Below are 19,198 nucleotides of genomic sequence, written 5' to 3' on the forward strand. Positions count from 1 at the left end.
AAAATAAGGGGTTAAATATATGTAAAACAATATAAAATATTACCTGAGCTTTCTTATATTGCCTAGATATAGGACAGACACTTCAAAACCTTATTACTTAAAACAAATATGTATTTTTTTCCAGTTATTAAATGTGTTTTTTAATGCATTTCTATGGGCAATATTAGTAAAGCCCAAATTCAATATTTGATTTAAATATATATATATATAAATATATATTCAGTACCAGTCAGAAGCTTGGACACACCAACTCATTGTAGGGTTTTTCTTTATTTTAACTTTTCTCTACATTACCAAGAGTGCAAAGCTGTCATCAAGGCAAAGGGTGGCTACTTTGAAGACTCTCAAACATCAAATATATTCAGATTTGTTTAACACTTTTCTGGTTACTACATGATTCTATATATGTTATTTCATAGTTTTGATGTCTTCACTATTATTCTACAAAGCAGAAAAAAGTAAAAATAATGAAAATCTCTGGAATGAGTAGGTGTGTCCAAACTTTTGACTGGTACTGTATATATATATATATAAATAAATAAATAAAATATTGAATTTGGGCTTTACTAATATTGCCCATAGAAATGCATTGAAAACACGTTTATAACTGGATTTTTCTTTTTTTTTAAGGACTAAGGTTTTGAAGTGTCCAAACTTTTGACTGGTATTACACATATATATATATATATATTTATACCTAAAGGGGTCCTAGAATTAAACATCAAACAGCTAAATAATCCACAGTATGGCCATCTTAAAACAATTCCAACCAATAAAATACAGCTACATTTGGAGAGGACAGCATTCGGAAATCCAGATTTTGTTACGTTACAGCCTTATTCTAAAATGGATTCAATTAAGTTTTTCCGTCATCACAATAACCCATAATGACAAAGCAAAAACATGTTTTTAGGAATTTCCTCACAGCATAATTCTGCAATCACAGGTGGTTGTCCTTCTGGAAGGTTCTCCCATCTTCACAGAGATGACCAGCCTTTCAAAGCACTTCATGGCTACATACGTGAGTGACATGGGTCGGTAGTCATTTAGGTAGGTTACCTTGGTGTTCTTGGGCACAGGGACTATGGTGGTCTGCTTGAAACATGTTGGTATTACAGACAGGGAGAGGTTGAACATGTCAGTGAAGACAGTTGCCAGTTGGTCAGCGCATGCTCTGAGTACACGTCCTGGTAATCCGTCTGGCCCTGCGTTGTGATCTGAGGACCCATGGCAAACCTTTTCAGTCTCCTGAGGGGGAATAGGGTTTGTCGTGCCCTCTTTATATAGCCAAATTATTTTTCACTCAGGAAGCTCCGGTAAACAGTGGTTGTATTTGCACTACTGCCACCACCAGGCCTGGAGTCCATTTTGACTTTGTTGATAGCTAGCCGTGTTAGCTAGCCGTGTTAGCTAGCTGTCCGGCTAAAGACGTAGCAGCTAACTAGCTACCGATCAACCTATTGTGTGTATTGAACATTCATATTGGACAGCCTTACCTATAGAGTAGCACCACCACCCATCAGCCCATTCTCTTCTTGAAGTCTAAGCCACAGTGTATTGTTGCTATAGGAGTTTATGATTAATAATCCTATTCATTTCAAGCCCCACTAAGATGTCACCATACTTTTCATTTAAAGCCCCACTATGTAAGACATACATCATCAGAGTGGGCCTCCAACTTAAATGTAAACAATGGAGCAAATGCATCACATGTGAACATCACTTGATTATCGGAGGGGTGTATTATGACATCATATAGAACTACTCAGACATTCCAAATATCACTTGATTATCGGAGGGGTGTATTATGACATCAGATAGAACTACTCAGACATTCCAAATCAGGCTTCATCCATATCATGAAGGTGGATATTGATCCAACCATTTCCAAAGTAATGACCGGGCTGATGGAAACAGGATATGCCTGTATACTTTTCTAAATGCCGACAGACGATTTGTTACTTCGTTTGACATGGTGGGGTGTTTTTGTGTCAGTAAAAATGTATAAACGAGAAATGGCGGCATTAATCCTTTATGCGCAAATATTGATTTAATAACGATCATATCTTAGTTAACTTGGAGTCACGCGATGATATATTGTGTGGTCCTCCCACTACGACTTGGGAAACCATGCAGTTTATTAGGCTACAGATTAAATAAATGATGAACTTCACAGGGTGGTGAAAGTTCATGTGTTGAGCTTGATGCTCAATACATTTTGATGGTCTTCTTCTGGTGACATGATGATGAAAAATAAAATAATGTCGCTCTTATCCATAATAATCTCATCATGTAGGTAGCCTACCAACACTGTATCTTTGAGCTGTTGGCTACAGTGCACGGGACAAGAGGACTTTTGCTAAATAACTCAACGGTTTTTCAAAACCCTCAGTAGAGTTGAAAATGCGATGGAAACCCATTTAACTTGCATTTTTCATTCAGTACATGGGAATTCAACAGGAAAACATTTTTTTCCGTGCACTACTTTATCATGCAAAGACTTTTATCCGCAATAAACCTGTTTGATGCAAACATTTCCGGTGGGAAAATGCGTATATTGTTTTATGCAGATTTGAGAATATTCACATGAAAATCTGTCGCGAACCAGGGCGCGAACCAGGGACCTTCTGCACACATCAACAGTCACCCTCGAAGCATCGTTACCCATCGCTCCACAAAAGCCGCGGCCCTTGCAGAGCAAGGGGAACTACGACTTCAAGGTCTCAGAGCAAGTAACGTCACCAATTGAAACGCTATTTAGCGCGCACCGCTAACTAAGCTAGCCGTTTCACATCCGTTACAATTGCACGGAAATTTAGCTACTAATGCTACTAATTGATCCAACACCTGCCGCTTATTCAAACCAGCCCACTGGGCACAGATGTCAGTTCAACATCTAGTTTCTATTTACATTTCTTTGATTCGTCAACTAAAGTGAATTCAACATGAAATCAACACAAAATGTCCACCGTCATTGGATTTAGGTTGCAAGTTGGGTGAAACACAAAATGTCACCAGTCACTGGTTACCAGTTGTGTGAAAATTAATACAAATACCTTTCGTAGATGGATTTTTACAAATCCAATCCGTTTTCCACATTGATCAAACGTCACATGGATTTGTTTTGTTCAAATCAAATCAGATGTTATTGGTCACATACACATTGTTAGTGGATGTTATTGGTCACATGCACATGGTTAGCAGATGTTATTGGTGACATACACATGGTTAGCAGATGTTATTGGTCACATACACATGGTTAGCAGATGTTACTGGTCACATGCACATGGTTAGCAGATGTTATTGGTCAGATACACATGGTTATCAGATGTTATTGGTCACATACACATGGTTATCAGATGTTATTGGTCACATACACATGGTTAGCAGATGTTATTGGTGACATACACATGGTTAGCAGATGTTATTGGTGACATACACATGGTTAGCAGATGTTATTGGTGACATACACATGGTTAGCAGATGTTATTGGTGACATACACATGGTTAGCAGATGTTATTGGTCACATACACATGGTTAGCAGATGTTATTGGTCACATACACATGGTTAGCAGATGTTATTGGTCACATACACATGGTTAGCAGATGTTATTGGTCACATACACATGGTTAGCAGATGTTATTGGTCACATACACATGGTTAGCAGATGTTATTGGTCACATACACATGGTTAGCAAATGTTATTGGTGACATACACATGGTTAGCAGATGTTATGGTCACATACACATGGTTAGCAGATGTTATTGGTCACATACACATGGTTAGCAGATGTTAATGGTCGCATATACATGGTTAGCAGATGTTATTGGTGACATACACATGGTTAGCAGATGTTATGGTCACATACACATGGTTAGCAGATGTTATTGGTCACATGCACATGGTTAGCAGATGTTATTGGTCACATACACATGGTTAGCAGATGTTATTGGTCACATGCACATGGTTAGCAGATGTTATTGGTCACATACACATGGTTAGCAGATGTTATTGGTCGCATATACATGGTTAGCAGATGTTATTGGTGACATACACATGGTTAGCAGATGTTATTGGTCAGATACACATGGTTATCAGATGTTATGGTCACATACACATGGTTAGCAGATGTTATTGGTCACATGCACATGGTTAGCAGATGTTATTGGTCACATACACATGGTTAGCAGATGTTATTGGTCACATACACATGGTTAGCAGATGTTAATGGTCGCATATACATGGTTAGCAGATGTTATTGGTGACATACACATGGTTAGCAGATGTTATGGTCACATACACATGGTTAGCAGATGTTATTGGTCACATGCACATGGTTAGCAGATGTTATTGGTCACATACACATGGTTAGCAGATGTTATTGGTCACATGCACATGGTTAGCAGATGTTATTGGTCACATACACATGGTTAGCAGATGTTATTGGTCACATGCACATGGTTAGCAGATGTTATTGTGAGTGTAGCGAAATGCTTATGCTTCTAGATCCGACAGTGCAGCAGTATCAAACAGATAATATCTAACAAATTCCACAACTAAACCTAATACACATAATCCAGTAAAGGAATGGGAAATATAGAAGTATAAAACATGGATGAGCAGAAACACAGCAGCTAAGATGCAATATATAGTGAAGAATAGATAGTGAAGGATACAGTATTTACAGTTGAAGTCAAAGATTACATACACTTAGGTTGGAGTCATTAAAACTAATTTTTCAACCACTCCACAAATTTCTTGTTAACAAACTATAGTTTTGGCAAGTCGGTTAGGGCATCTGTGTTAACGACAAAATTCATTTTTCCAACAATTGTTTACAGACAGATTATTACACAATCCCAGTGGGTCAGAAGTTTACATACACTAAGTTGACTGTGCCTTTAAACAGCCTTGGAAAATTCCAGAAGATTATGTCTATAGCTTCTGATAGGCTAATTGACATCATGAGTCAATTGGAAGAGCACCTGTGAATGTATTTCAAGACCTACCTTGAAACTCAGTGCCTCTTTACTTGACATCATGGGAAAATAAATACAAATCTGCCAAGATCTCAGAAAAAAATGGTAGACCTCCACAAGTCTGGTTCATCCTTGGGAGCGATTTCCAAACGCCTGAAGGCGTCCTCTGGTCTGATGAAACAAAAATAGAACTGTTTGGACATAATGACCATCGTTATGTTCGGAGGAAAAAGGGGGATGCTTGCAAGCCGAAGAACACCATCCCCACCGTGAAGCACACAGGTGGCAGCATCACGTTGTGGGGGTGCTTCGCTGCAGGAAGGACTGGGGCACTTCACAAAATAGATGGCATCATGGGGTAGGAAAATTATGTGAATATATTGAAGCAACATCTCAAGACATCAGTCAGGAAGTTAATGCTTGGTCGCAAATGGGTCTTTCAAATGGACAATGATGCCAAGCATCAAGTCAAACCAAGATTCTTTATTTCTGAGCTCAGAGAGAACAACAGAGTTTGGTATTTGGTATTTTACTAGGATCCCCATTAGCTGTTGCAAAAGCAGCAGCTACCCCTCCTACGGTCAACACAAAATATGACACAATTGTCACGTCTCTCGTTGGAAGGCATAGACCAAAGCGCAGCGTGGTAAGTGTTCATGAATTTTATTTAATCAAAAAACATTAGAACAAAATAACAAAGAGAAGAATGAACAGTTCTGTAAGACAAATCAACTATACAGAAAACAACTACCCAAAAAACACAGGTGGAAAAAGGCTGCCTAAGTATGATTCACAATTAGAGACAACGATAGACAGCTGTCCCTGATTGGGAACCACACTGGCCAAAAAACAAAGAAATAGAAAACATAGAAATAAAGAAACTGGAATTCCCACCCGAGTCACACCCTGGCCTAACCAAAATAGAGAATAAAAGCTTCTCTATGGCCAGGGCGTGACAGCCGCTCTGTTCTGGGCCAGCTGCAGCTTTACTCTGTCTTTCCTTGCAGCACTGGACCACACGACTGGACAATAATCAAGATTAGACTAAACTAGAGCCTGCAGAACTTGCTTTGTGGAGAGTAGTGTCAAAAAAGCAGAGCATCTCTTTATTATGGCTAGACCTCTCCCCATCTTTACAACCATTGAATCTATATGTTTTGACCATGACAGTTTACAATCTAAGGTAATGCCAAGTAATTTAGTCTCCTCAACTTGTTCAACAGCCACACAATTCATTACCAGATTCAGCTGAGGTCTATAACTTAAGGAATGATTTGTACCAAATACAATGCTCTTAGTTTTAAAGATGTTCAGGACCAGTTTATTACTGGCCACGCATTCCAAAACAGACTGCAACTCTTTGTTAAGGGTTTCAGTGACTTCATTAGCTGTGGTTGCTGGTGCTTATATAGTTGAATCATCAGCATACATGGACACACATACTTTGTTTAATGCCAGTGGTAGGCCATTGGTAAAAATAGAAAAGAGTAGAGGGCCTAGAGAGCTGCCCTGCGGTACATCACACTTTATATGTTTGACATTAGAGAAGCTTCCATTAAAAACCCTCTGAGTTCTATTAGATAGATAGCTCTGAATCCACATTATGGCAGAGGTTGAAAAGCCATAGCACAAACATTCTTAAACAACAGGTTATGGTCAATAATATCAAAGGCTGCACTGAAATCTAACAATAGAGCTCCCACAATCTTCTTGTTATCAATTTCTCTCAACCAATCATCAGTCATTTGTGTCAGTGCAGTACATGTTGAGTGCCCTTCTCTATAAGCATGCTGAAAGTATGTTGTTCATTTGTTTACAGAAATACAGCATTGTATTTGTTCAAACCATTTTTTCCCCAACAGTTTGCTAAGAGCTGGCAGCAAGCTTATAGGTCTGCTGTTAAAACCAGTAAAGGCCACTTTACCACTCTTGGGTAGTGGATTAATTTGGCTTCCCTCCAGGCAAGAGAACAAAGACCTTCCTCTAGGCTCATATAAAAAATATGTCAGATAGGAGTGGCTATGGAAAGCTACCGAGGACGGTAGCTGACTAAGTTGTCAATGCCAGGTTTGTCATTATTGATCGGTAACAATTGTTCCACCTCTCCCACACTAACTTTACAACATTCAATACTTGCACTGCTTTTCTTTCATGATGTTTTTTTCCATCATTCTTTATATCATTGATCTTGGCTTCATATTAAAGTTTATTATTTTTGTTGAGTTTGGTCACATCATTTCTCAATTTGCATTATGTAAGCCAGGCAGACTTATTAGCCACTCCTTTTGCCCCAACTCTTTCAAACATACAGTTTTTAAATTCCTCATCAATCCATGGAGCCTTAACATATCTAACAGTCAGTTTCTTAACAGGTACATGTTTATAAATAATTGGAAGAAGCAATTTCATATGGTAAAAACAGGTAAACACATTACAGTGCCTTGCGAAAGTATTCGGCCCCCTTGAACTTTGCGACCTTTCGCCACATTTCAGGCTTCAAACATAAAGATATAAAACTGTATTTTTTTGTGAAGAATCAACAACAAGTGGGACACAATCATGAAGTGGAACGACATTTATTGGATATTTCAAACTTTTTTAACAAATCAAAAACTGAAAAATTGGGCGTGCAAAATTATTCAGCCCCTTTACTTTCAGTGCAGCAAACTCTCTCCAGAAGTTCAGTGAGGATAAATACAATCCACCTGTGTGTAATCAAGTCTCCGTATAAATGCACCTGCACTGTGATAGTCTCAGAGGTCCGTTAAAAGCGCAGAGAGCATCATGAAGAACAAGGAACACACCAGGCAGGTCCGAGATACTGTTGTGAAGAAGTTTAAAGCCGGACTTGGATACAAAAAGATTTCCCAAGCTTTAAACATCCCAAGGAGCACTGTGCAAGCGATTAATATTGAAATGGAAGGAGTATCAGACCACTGCAAATCTACCAAGACCAAGGCCGTCCCTCTAAACTTTCAGCTCATACAAGGAGAAGACTGATCAGAGATGCAGCCAAGAGGCCCATGATCACTCTGGATGAACTGCAGAGGTGGGAGACTCTGTCCATAGGAAAACAATCAGTTGTATATTGCACAAATCTGGCCTTTATGGAAGAGTGGCAAGAACAAAGCCATTTCTTAAAGATATCAATAAAAAGTGTTGTTTAAAGTTTGCCACAACCATTCTGGAAGAAAACCTGATGGAGTCTGCAAAAGACCTGAGACTGGGACGGAGATTTGTCTTCCAACAAGACAATGATCCAAAACATAAAGCAAAATCTACAATGGAATGGTTCAAAAATAAACATATCCAGGTGTTAGAATGGCCAAGTCAAAGTCCAGACCTGAATCCAATCGAGAATCTGTGGAAAGAACTGAAAACTGCTGTTCACAAATGCTCTCCATCCAACCTCACTGAGCTCGAGCTGTTTTGCAAGGAGGAATGGGAAAAAATTTCAGTTTCTCGATGTGCAAAACTGATAGAGACATACCCCAAGCGACTTACAGCTGTAATCGCAGCAAAAGGTGGCGCTACAAAGTATTAACTTAAGGGAGCTGAATAATTTTGCACGCCCAATTTTTCAGTTTTTAATTTGTTAAAAAAGTTTGAAATATCCAATAAATGTCGTTCCACTTCATGATTGTGTCCCACTTGTTGTTGATTCTTCACAAAAAAATAGTTTTATATCTTTATGTTTGAAGCCTGAAATGTGGCAAAAGGTCGCAAAGTTCAAGGGGGCCGAATACTTTCGCAAGGCACTGTATAAGGCAACAATATAAGACAATGGGAGCACTGTGTATGTTCTCTGATGAATTGTAAGAAAAATGAGATGTGAAATATCAATATACACGCTAAGAGAAGTCATTTCTCTCCTGTGTAGATTCTCTAATGACGTTTAAGTGATTGAGTAATATGTTTTCCCAAAGTCTAAGCTTTTGTAAGCTTTCTCCTCTGTGTCACGCTCTTTCAGGCTTCCTAAATGGGCAAATGCTTTGCACCCTGGGAGGAGTGGTAATGCATCTCACCTCTGTGTATTTTCTCATGTTGGTTCAGGCTGTTTTTCTGGTTAAAACTCCTTCCACACTGGGAGCAGTGTTAAGGCTTCTCTCCTGCGTGTATTCTCTCATGTTGTTTCAGGCTCCCTGACCGGTTAAAACACTTGCCACACTGGGAGCAGTGGTAAGGCTTCTCCCCTGTGTGTATTCTTTCATGTTTTTTCAGATCCCCTGACTGGGTGAAACACTTGCCACACTGGGAGCAGTGGTAAGGCTTCTCCCCTGTGTGTGTTCTCTCATGCTGTTTCAGGGTCCCTAACCGGTTAAAACCCTTTCCGCAGTGGGAGCAGTGGTAAGGCTTCTCCCCTGTGTGTATTCTATCATGTTTTTTCAGATCCCCTGACTGGGTGAAACACTTGCCACACTGGGAGCAGTGGTAAGGCTTCTCCCCTGTGTGTCTTCTCTCATGGTTTTTCAGATCCCCTGACTGGCTGAAACGCTTGCCACACTGGGAGCAGTAGAAAGGCTTCTCCCCTGTGTGTCTTCTCTCATGGTTTTTCAGATCCCTTGACTGGCTGAAACGCTTGCCACACTGGGAGCAGTAGAAAGGCTTCTCCCCTGTGTGTATTCTTTCATGTTTTTTCAGATCCCCTGACTGGGTGAAACACTTGCCACACTGGGAGCAGTGGTAAGGCTTCTCTCCTGTGTGTCTTCTCTCATGGTTTTTCAGATGCCCTGACTGGCTGAAACGCTTGCCACACTGGGAGCAGTAGAAAGGCTTCTCCCCTGTGTGTATTCTATCATGTTTTTTCAGATCCCTTGACTGGCTGAAACGCTTGCCACACTGGGAGCAGTAGAAAAGCTTCTCCCCTGTGTGTATTCTTTCATGTTTTTTCAGATGCCCTGACCGGCTGAAACACTTTCCACACTGGGAACAGTGGTATGGCTTCTCCCCTGTGTGTACTAGCCCGTGTCGTTTCAGGTTCCCTAACCGCTTAAAACACTTGCCACAGTAAGAGCACTGGTGTCTTCTTGCTGGTTTGGACGTCCCTGGCTCTGGTTCCTCTGAGTCTGGTCTTTCTCCTGCCAAAGACAGTGTTTAAAAGAAAAATAGAGACCGAAAGAAACCTCCACATGATAAAACGGCCTTGCTCCGAGAGTAAATCCTAATCAGATCCCTCAATAACCTAAGACCAGTTTTAACAATCTTTTACATTAGTTATTTATTCATTCTGTTTTACAAGTCAGAACACAAATAAATAAACAGTTCTCGGACACTCAAGACACAGACGTCACTGGATTCCAATCGAGCAGGTAGTTTTAAATATATAACTTTCATAGCTGTATGATACAGAATGCGACCTACAGTCGTGGCCAAAAGTTTTGAGAATGAAATATATTACTTTCCACAAAATTTGCTGCTTCAGTGTCTTCAGATATTTTAGTCAGATGTTACTATGGAATGATGAAGTATAATTACAAGCATTTCATAAGTGTCAAAGGCTTTTATTTACAATGACATGAAGTTGATGCAGAGTCAATATTTGCAGTGTTGACCCTTCTTTTTCAAGCCCTCTGCAATCCTCTTCATAACATTCTGGGCCACATCCTGACTGATGGCAGCCCATTCTTGCATAATCAATGCTTGGATTTTGTCAGAATTTGTGGGTTTTTGTTTGTCCACCCGCCTCTTGATGATTGACCACAAGTTCTCAATGGGATTAAGGTCTGGGGAGTTTCTTGGCCATGGACCCAAAATATTGACGAGCCACTTAGTTATCACTTTTGCCTTATTGCAAGGTGCTCCATCATGCTGGAAAAGGCATTGTTCGTCACCGAACTGTTCCTGGATGGTTGGGAGAAGTTGCTCTCGGAGGATGTGTTGGTACCATTCTTTATTCATGGCTGTGTTCTTAGGCAACATTGTGAGTGAGCCGACACCCTTGGCTGAGAAGCAACCCCACACATGAATGGTCTCAGGATGCTTTACTGTTGGCATGACACAGGACTGATGGTTGTCTTCTCCAGACAAGCTTTTTTTCGGATGCCCTAAACATTCGGAAAGGGGATTCATCAGAGAAAATGACTTTACCCCAGTCCTCAGCAGTCCAATCCCTGTAACTTTTACAGAATATCAGTCTGTCCCTGATGTTTTTCCTGGAGAGAAGTGGCTTCTTTGCGGCCCTTCTTGACACCAAAAGTCTTCTTGTGAATGTATGAAAGTTACATATCTCTAAAAAATATTTTTGTATTTCGCGCTCTGCCCTTTCAGCAGAATGTTAAGACTCCATAATGTTTCATCATTAGATGTTACAGTCCTCCTTTAAGACTCCATAATGTTTCATCATTAGATGGTACAGTCCTCCTTTAAGACTCCATAATGTTTCATCATTAGATGCTACAGTCCTCCTTTAAGACTCCATAATGTTTCATCATTAGATGCTACAGGCCTCCTTTAAGACTCCATAATGCATAGTAGGCCATGTAATTTAAGGTAATCTGAAATATTTAGGACTAACTTATTCCTTGACACCCATTCTGAAACTCACTGCAGCTCATTGTAAGTGTTGCTGTCATTTCAGTTTCCGTGGTAGCTGACGTGTACAGTGTTGAGTCATCCGCATACAGACACACAGGCTTTACTCAAATGTCATTGGCATGTTGTTGGTAAAGATTGAAAAAAGCAGGTGCTAAACAGCTGCCCTGGGGAATTCTTGATTCTACCTTGATTGTGTTGTACAGGCTTCCATTAAAGAACACTGTGTTCTGTTAGACAGGTAGCTCTGGGGCGGCAGGTAGCCTAGTGGTTAGAGCGGGAGGCCAGTAACCGAAATGTTGCTGGATCTTATCCCCGAGTTGACAAGGTAAAACTCTGTTGTTCTGCCCCTGAACAAGGCAGCCCTAGGCCGTCATTGAAAATAATAATTTGTTCTTAACGGACTTGCCTAGTTAAATAAAGGTTAGCTTTTTTTGGAATTATATATCCACAATATAGCAGGGGGTGTAAGGCCATACGTTTTTTCAGCAGCAGACTACGATCGATAATGTCAAAAGCCGCACTGATTGGTTGGCTATTTAAACCAGTAAAGGGAGCTTTACTATTCTTGGGTAGTGGAATGACTTTAGCTTCCCTCCAGGCCTGAGGGCACACACTTTCTAGTAGGCTTAAATTAAAGACAAGGCAAATAGGAATGGAAATATCGGCCGCTATTATCCTCAATTTTCCATCCACGTTGTCAGACACCGGTGACTTGTCATTGTAGATTTTTTTTGCCCAAAATGTCATTGAAGATGCTCCACATCTTTTTACAATCATTCTTCATGTATTTTATCTTTGTTTCATTGTGTACTTTCTTCTTTTTATTCAGTTTAGTCACATGATTTCTCAATTTGCAATACGTTTGCCAATCAGTTATACAGCCAGACCTATATGCCATCTCTTTTGCCTCCCTCTTCATCATACCATTTTGTAATTCCTCATCAATCCATGTGGATTTAACCGTTTTTACAGTAATTTTCTTAATGGGTGCATGCTTATTAGTAACTGGGATAAGCAGTTTCAAATGTGTCATGGGCAGTGTCTGGTTGCTCATCATTACACACCACGGACCAACAAATATTATTTACATCAACAACATAGGAATCCCTACAAAAAAATGTATGACCTCTTATACACAATATTAGTCCCAGGCTTTGGAACTGTGGTTTTCCTAGACATGGCTCCTATATTGTGATCACTACATCTGATGGATCTGGATACTGCTTTAAAACCCATTTCTGCAGCATTAGTAAAGATATGATCAAACCATGTTGATGATTTCATTCCTCTACTGTTTGTCACTACCCTGGTAGGTTGACTGATAACCTGAACCAGGTTGCAGGCACTGGTTACAGTTTGAAGCTTTCTCTTGAGTGGGCAGCCTGATGACAGCTTTCCTCCAGTATTAGTTAAATAGATCATCTTGACGTTTTTCTCTGAAGCTAACTTTCATCAAGGTTTTATATGGTCTATTGGTTTCTCTCTTTTCATTGGCAGAATCTTTTTTCAGTGTTACGATATTCATAACATCCATATCCACCAGTCTATCTTCCTGTCAACTAACAGAACTCTGCTGGTTGTCCTGGTAACAGATACCAGTCTATCTTCATGTCAACTAACAGTACTCCACTGGTTGTCCTGGTAACAGATACCAGTGGGCAGATCTATTGTATTTGTTCATACTAAACTACTTACTTTGATGTGTCAAATCTGATCCTTTCTTCTCTTCTCCTCCTCTCACAGTTCCACTCAGCCCCGTTGTTTTCCTGCAGTCCACCAGCAGCACAGACAACCTCTTCCTACCCAACAGTAAGCCAATACCGGGAGAGGCACGACACGGGGACTCCGGGAGAGAGGAAGGGCTAGCGTTGTCCTGGTAACCATAAAGAGGGGACACAGACACATATCATTATGGATGCTGATGTCACTGTTGTCATAAAGTGCCTTACAGAAACCCAGACCCAGATAGAGGAAGCTGTATGCTAGACCAGACCAAGCTGTATGCTAGACCAGACCAAGCTGTATGCTAGACCAGACCAAGCTGTATGCTAGACCAGACCAAGCTGTATGCTAGACCAGACCAAGCTGTACCATCTGGTGTTCTGATCTGGAGAGACTCTTTTCTGCCTCGTCAGCATCAGGATGTTGTTGAGGCTCTGCAGAGGATCCACCATAGTCATGTCTCTCTCCTGTGTGAACGAGAACATCAAACAGATGATGAACTTATGACCATCTACTGCAATCACAGAGTCTTACAAGAGGCATGAATATGTATTAAAAAAAAGTGCCTACAAAGGCAGCTTTCATCGTGATTTCCTAAAATACTGTTTGTGTTGCAAATGTAAAAGGGTCGTTCCACGAAATGGGTGCCTTTTGCGTCCCTTTGACAAGTTAAGTATAAATTATGCACCGATGTTGAATTCTGAAAAGCCTGTTTAATGAAGAGCACTTTAATGTGGACTACGTGGATATTTCAATAAATCTAATATAAAAGTCTAAATATATGTACCAATGACGGATAGCACCTTTAACAATGTATTGAGTACTGAACAACATATTAAAGTGTAGAACTTCAGTAGAATGCCTCTTTCAAACCCCACATTAGTTCAATAAATGCATATTTTGTGCCCGTTTTTAAGTCAGTACTCACTGGTCTTAATCGAATCTTCAGTCTCATCCTTTTTCACTCCCAAAATGTCTTCCTCCTCCTCTTTAATTGAGATAGCCGCCTCTTCCTCTTTTACTCCAAAAGGTTCTTCCTCTTCTTTCAATGTTATGGCACCTTCCTCCTTTTTGATTCTGAAAGCTTCTACCTCCTCCTCTTCCACAACCTCTTTCCCATATTCCTCTTTCACTGTAATATCATCCTCTTCTTTCAATGCGATAGCCTCCTCTTCCTCCCTTTTCATCCTGAAAGCTTCTTCCTCTCCTTTCATCAGAGTTTCTTTCTCCGTCGAGATTAGTGAGCTCATGTTTCGGGCGATTAGCCTAGTGCAGTATCAATTTACCACATTAGCTAATTTAACAAGCAATTTACGTTTCAATGAACGAGTAGATATGTAAACAGAATTGGGTTTAAAACACTAAGAATAATATACACAAGATGTGTCTTAAACGCTTCAATGTTTCGGTTTAACGTTCGCTTGCAAACCACCACGTTGTTTGAATCAGAAGCATTTTGTCGCTGTTGAAGAAGCCTCCAGTTCCGTCCACTAGATTGTACGTCATGCAAGAAGCATCATTTGAAAAACTCATATCGCCATCTGCTGACTGGAGTGGGTAACGCAGTTTGGAAAAATATTAATTACAATGTTTATTCTGGCCAACAATGTCATAAGAAGTCATTTAAAAAAAAAAAACAGATGTTATGTTTTCTCTTCCTTCTTACAGCCAATACTTTCCTCCAGGGCTGACCTGCCCATTAGGCAGGATCAGGTGACAGATTGACGAGGCATAAATGACTTTACTCAACATATTGTGCAGCTTTCTGTAGTAGGATCTTTTTGTGGGGGGGGGGGGGGGGGGGGGTGAAGTGATTATGGGCTTAACAAAGAAGACACCAGTAGCATGTCAGATATAGTTTAAATGTGTTCATATTTGAGTTTGCATCCCAATATGACACTTCAAATACACCGCAGAAGACTGAAATGTATTATGTAAATGTGTTGTGTTATGTTATGTGACTCTGACTCTGACATTGTGTTATGTGACTCTGACATTGTGTTATGTGACTCTGACATTGTGTTATGTGACTCTGACTCTGACATTGTATTATGTTATGTGACTCTGACATGGTATTACGTTATGTGACTCTGACATTGTGTTATGTGACTCTGACATTGTGTTATGTGACTCTGACTCTGACATTGTGTTATGTTATGTGACTCTGACATTGTGTTATGTGACTCTGACATTGTGTTATGTGACTCTGACTCTGACATTGTGTTATGTGACTCTGACATTGTATTATATTATGTGACTCTGACATTGTGTTATGTGACTCTGGCATTGTGTTATGTTATGTGACTCTGACATTGTGTTATGTGACTCTGACATTGTGTTATGTGACTCTGACTCTGACATTGTGTTATGTGACTCTGACATTGTATTATATTATGTGACTCTGACATTGTGTTATGTGACTCTGACTCTGACATTGTATTATGTTATGTGACTCTGACTCTGACATTGTGTTATGTGACTCTGACATTGTGTTATGTGACTCTGACATTGTGTTATGTGACTCTGACTCTGACATTGTATTATGTTATGTGACTCTGACATTGTGTTATGTGACTCTGACATTGTGTTATGTGACTCTGACATTGTGTTATGTGACTCTGACATTGTGTTATGTGACTCTGACTCTGACATTGTATTATGTTATGTGACTCTGACTCTGACATTGTGTTATGTGACTCTGACATTGTGTTATGTGACTCTGACATTGTGTTATGTGACTCTGACATTGTGTTATGTGACTCTGACATTGTGTTATGTGACTCTGACATTGTGTTATGTGACTCTGACATTGTGTTATGTGACTCTGACATTGTATTATGTGACTCTGGCATTGTATTATGTTATGTGACTCTGACATTGTGTTATGTGACTCTGGCATTGTATTATGTTATGTGACTCTGACATTGTGTTATGTGACTCTGACATTGTGTTATGTGACTCTGACTCTGACATTGTATTATGTTATGTGACTCTGACATTGTGTTATGTGACTCTGACTCTGACATTGTATTATGTTATGTGACTCTGACATTGTATTATGTTATGTGACTCTGAAATTGTGTTATGTTATGTGACTCTGACTCTGACATTGTATTATGTTATGTGACTCTGACATTGTGTTATGTGACTCTGACATTGTGTTATGTGACTCTGACATGGTATTATGTTATGTGACTCTGACATTGTGTTATGTGACTCTGACATTGTATTATGTGACTCTGGCATTGTATTATGTTATGTGACTCTGACATTGTGTTATGTGACTCTGACATTGTATTATGTGACTCTGGCATTGTATTATGTTATGTGACTCTGACATTGTGTTATGTGACTCTGGCATTGTATTATGTTATGTGACTCTGACATTGTGTTATGTGACTCTGACATTGTGTTATGTGACTGACTCTGACATTGTATTATGTTATGTGACTCTGACATGGTATTATGTTATGTGACTCTGATATTGTGTTATGCTATGTGACTCTGACATGGTATTATGTTATGTGACTCTGATATTGTGTTATGCTATGTGACTCTGACTCTGACATTGTGTTATGTGACTCTGACATTGTGTTATGTGACTCTGACATTGTGTTATGTGACTCTGACTCTGACATTGTATTATGTTATGTGACTCTGGCATTGTATTATGTTATGTGACTCTGACATTGTGTTATGTTATGTGACTCTGACATTGTGTTATGTGACTCTGACATTGTGTTATGTGACTCTGACATTGTGTTATGTGACTCTGACTCTGACATTGTGTTATGTTATGTGACTCTGACTCTGACATTGTGTTATGTGACTCTGACATTGTGTTATGTGACTCTGACATTGTGTTATGTGACTCTGACATTGTGTTATGTGACTCTGACATTGTGTTATGTGACTCTGACTCTGACATTGTGTTATGTTATGTGACTCTGACATTGTATTGTGTTATGTGACTCTGACTCTGACATTGTGTTATGTGACTCTGACTCTGACATTGTGTTATGTGACTCTGACTCTGACATTGTGTTATGTGACTCTGACTCTGACATTGTGTTATGTTATGTGACTCTGACATTGTATTGTGTTATGTGACTCTGACTCTGACATTGTGTTATGTGACTCTGACTCTGACATTGTGTTATGTGACTCTGACATGGTATTATGTTATGTGACTCTGACATTGTATTATGTGACACTGACATTGTGTTATGTGACACTGACATTGTATTGTGTTATGTGAATATAAATATATATATAAATATATACAGTTGGTTTACAATGTCAGAGTCTGGAATATAATTATATACAGTTTGTTTACGATGTATATGATGGTGTGTCTAGACATTATGGACCATATATGAATATAAAAGGTGTGTACAGCAGTAGTTATATAGGATGAGCCTTGACTAGAATACAGGGTGGAGTACTGGGTGGTTGACAGCTAGTAACAGTGACTAAAGTTCAGGACAGGGTACTGTGAGGAGGCCGGCTAGTGGTGACTATTTAACAGTCTGATGACCTGGAGACAGACCACACATTAACCACACAACAAGTATTGTGGTGGCAGCATCATGTTATGGGTATGCTTGTCACCGGCAGGGACTGGGGAGTTTGTCAGGATCAAAATAGATATGAAAGGAGCAAAGCCCAGGTAAAAAGTTAAAGGAAAACCGACCTCAGTCTTCTGAAAACCTGTTTCCATCACATCTGTTGTGAGTTTTTTATAAGGTATGACTTTACACACATAACATTTGGTTAATCAAGCAAAATACAGCCTAATTTTTTTCTAATCAGGAAGCTCCGGTAAACAGTGGTTGTTGTACACTGCTGCCACCACAAGGCCTGGAGGGGATATTTACTTTGTTGATAGCTAGCTACTGTGTGGAAAAAGACGTAGCAGCTAGCTAACTGGCTACCGATCAACCTATTGTGTGTATTGAACATTCATATTGGACAGCCTTACCTGTAGAGTAGCACCACCACCCATCAGCCCATTCTCTTCTTGATGTCAAATGGAAACAATGGAGCAAATGCATCACATGTAAATATCACTTGATTATCAGAGGAGTGTATTATGACATCAGCTAGAACTACTCAGACATTCTAAATATCACTTGATTATCAGAGGGGTGTATTATGACATCAGATAGAACTACTCAGACATTCTAAATATCACTTGATTATCAGAGGGTTGTATTATGACATCATATAGAACTACTCAGACATTCCAAATCAGGCTTCATCCACATCATGAAGGTGGATATTGATCCAACCATTTCAAAAGTAATGACCGGGCTGACGGAAACAGGATATGCCTGAACAATTTTATAAATGCAGGCAGATAATGTGTTAGTTCGTATGACATGGTGGGGTCTTCATGTGTCAGTAAACATGTGTAAGTGAGAAATGGAGGTGGGAACTCCTTTATGTGCAAATATTTATATAATAACCATCACATCTTAGAGCTGCTGACTACAGTGCACGGGACAAGAACACGTTTTCTATTTCACGCAACAGTTTTTAAAACCATCAGTAGAGTTGAAAATGCGATGGAAACCAATTTAACTTGTATTTTTCATTCGGTACATGAGAATTTAACAGCAAACGTTGTTTTGAAAATGTGTATGTTTTATGCAGGTTCTAGAATATTCACATGGAAATCTGTCGCAAATTGCACGGAAACTTAGCTACTAATGCTACTAATTGATCCAACACCTGCTGCTTATTCAAACCAGCCCACTGGGCACAGATGTCAGTCCAACATCTAGTTTCTAGTTACATTTCTTTGAGTCCTCAACTAAAGTGAATTCAACATGAAATCAACACAAAATGTCACCTGTCATTGGATTCAGGTTGCCAGTTGGGTGAAAGATAAAAAATACCTGATGTTGATGGCTTTTTACAAATCCAATCAGTTTTCCACATTAATCAAACATCATGGA

The 19,198-nt window shown here is 39.6% G+C and overlaps 1 protein-coding gene and 1 pseudogene across 1 annotated transcript in view; both read right to left on the reverse strand.

The window, feature by feature from the left end:
• Positions 1-19,198, reverse strand: part of LOC110513809 (uncharacterized) — a 158,917-nt gene that overhangs the window by 96,437 nt on the left and 43,282 nt on the right.
• LOC110513813 (uncharacterized) lies at positions 8,855-14,488 on the reverse strand (annotated as a pseudogene).

Source organism: Oncorhynchus mykiss, chromosome 13 (genome assembly GCF_057628025.1).
Source record: "Oncorhynchus mykiss isolate SJ-2025 chromosome 13, ASM5762802v1, whole genome shotgun sequence".
In the NCBI taxonomy this organism is placed as follows: domain Eukaryota; kingdom Metazoa; phylum Chordata; class Actinopteri; order Salmoniformes; family Salmonidae; genus Oncorhynchus; species Oncorhynchus mykiss.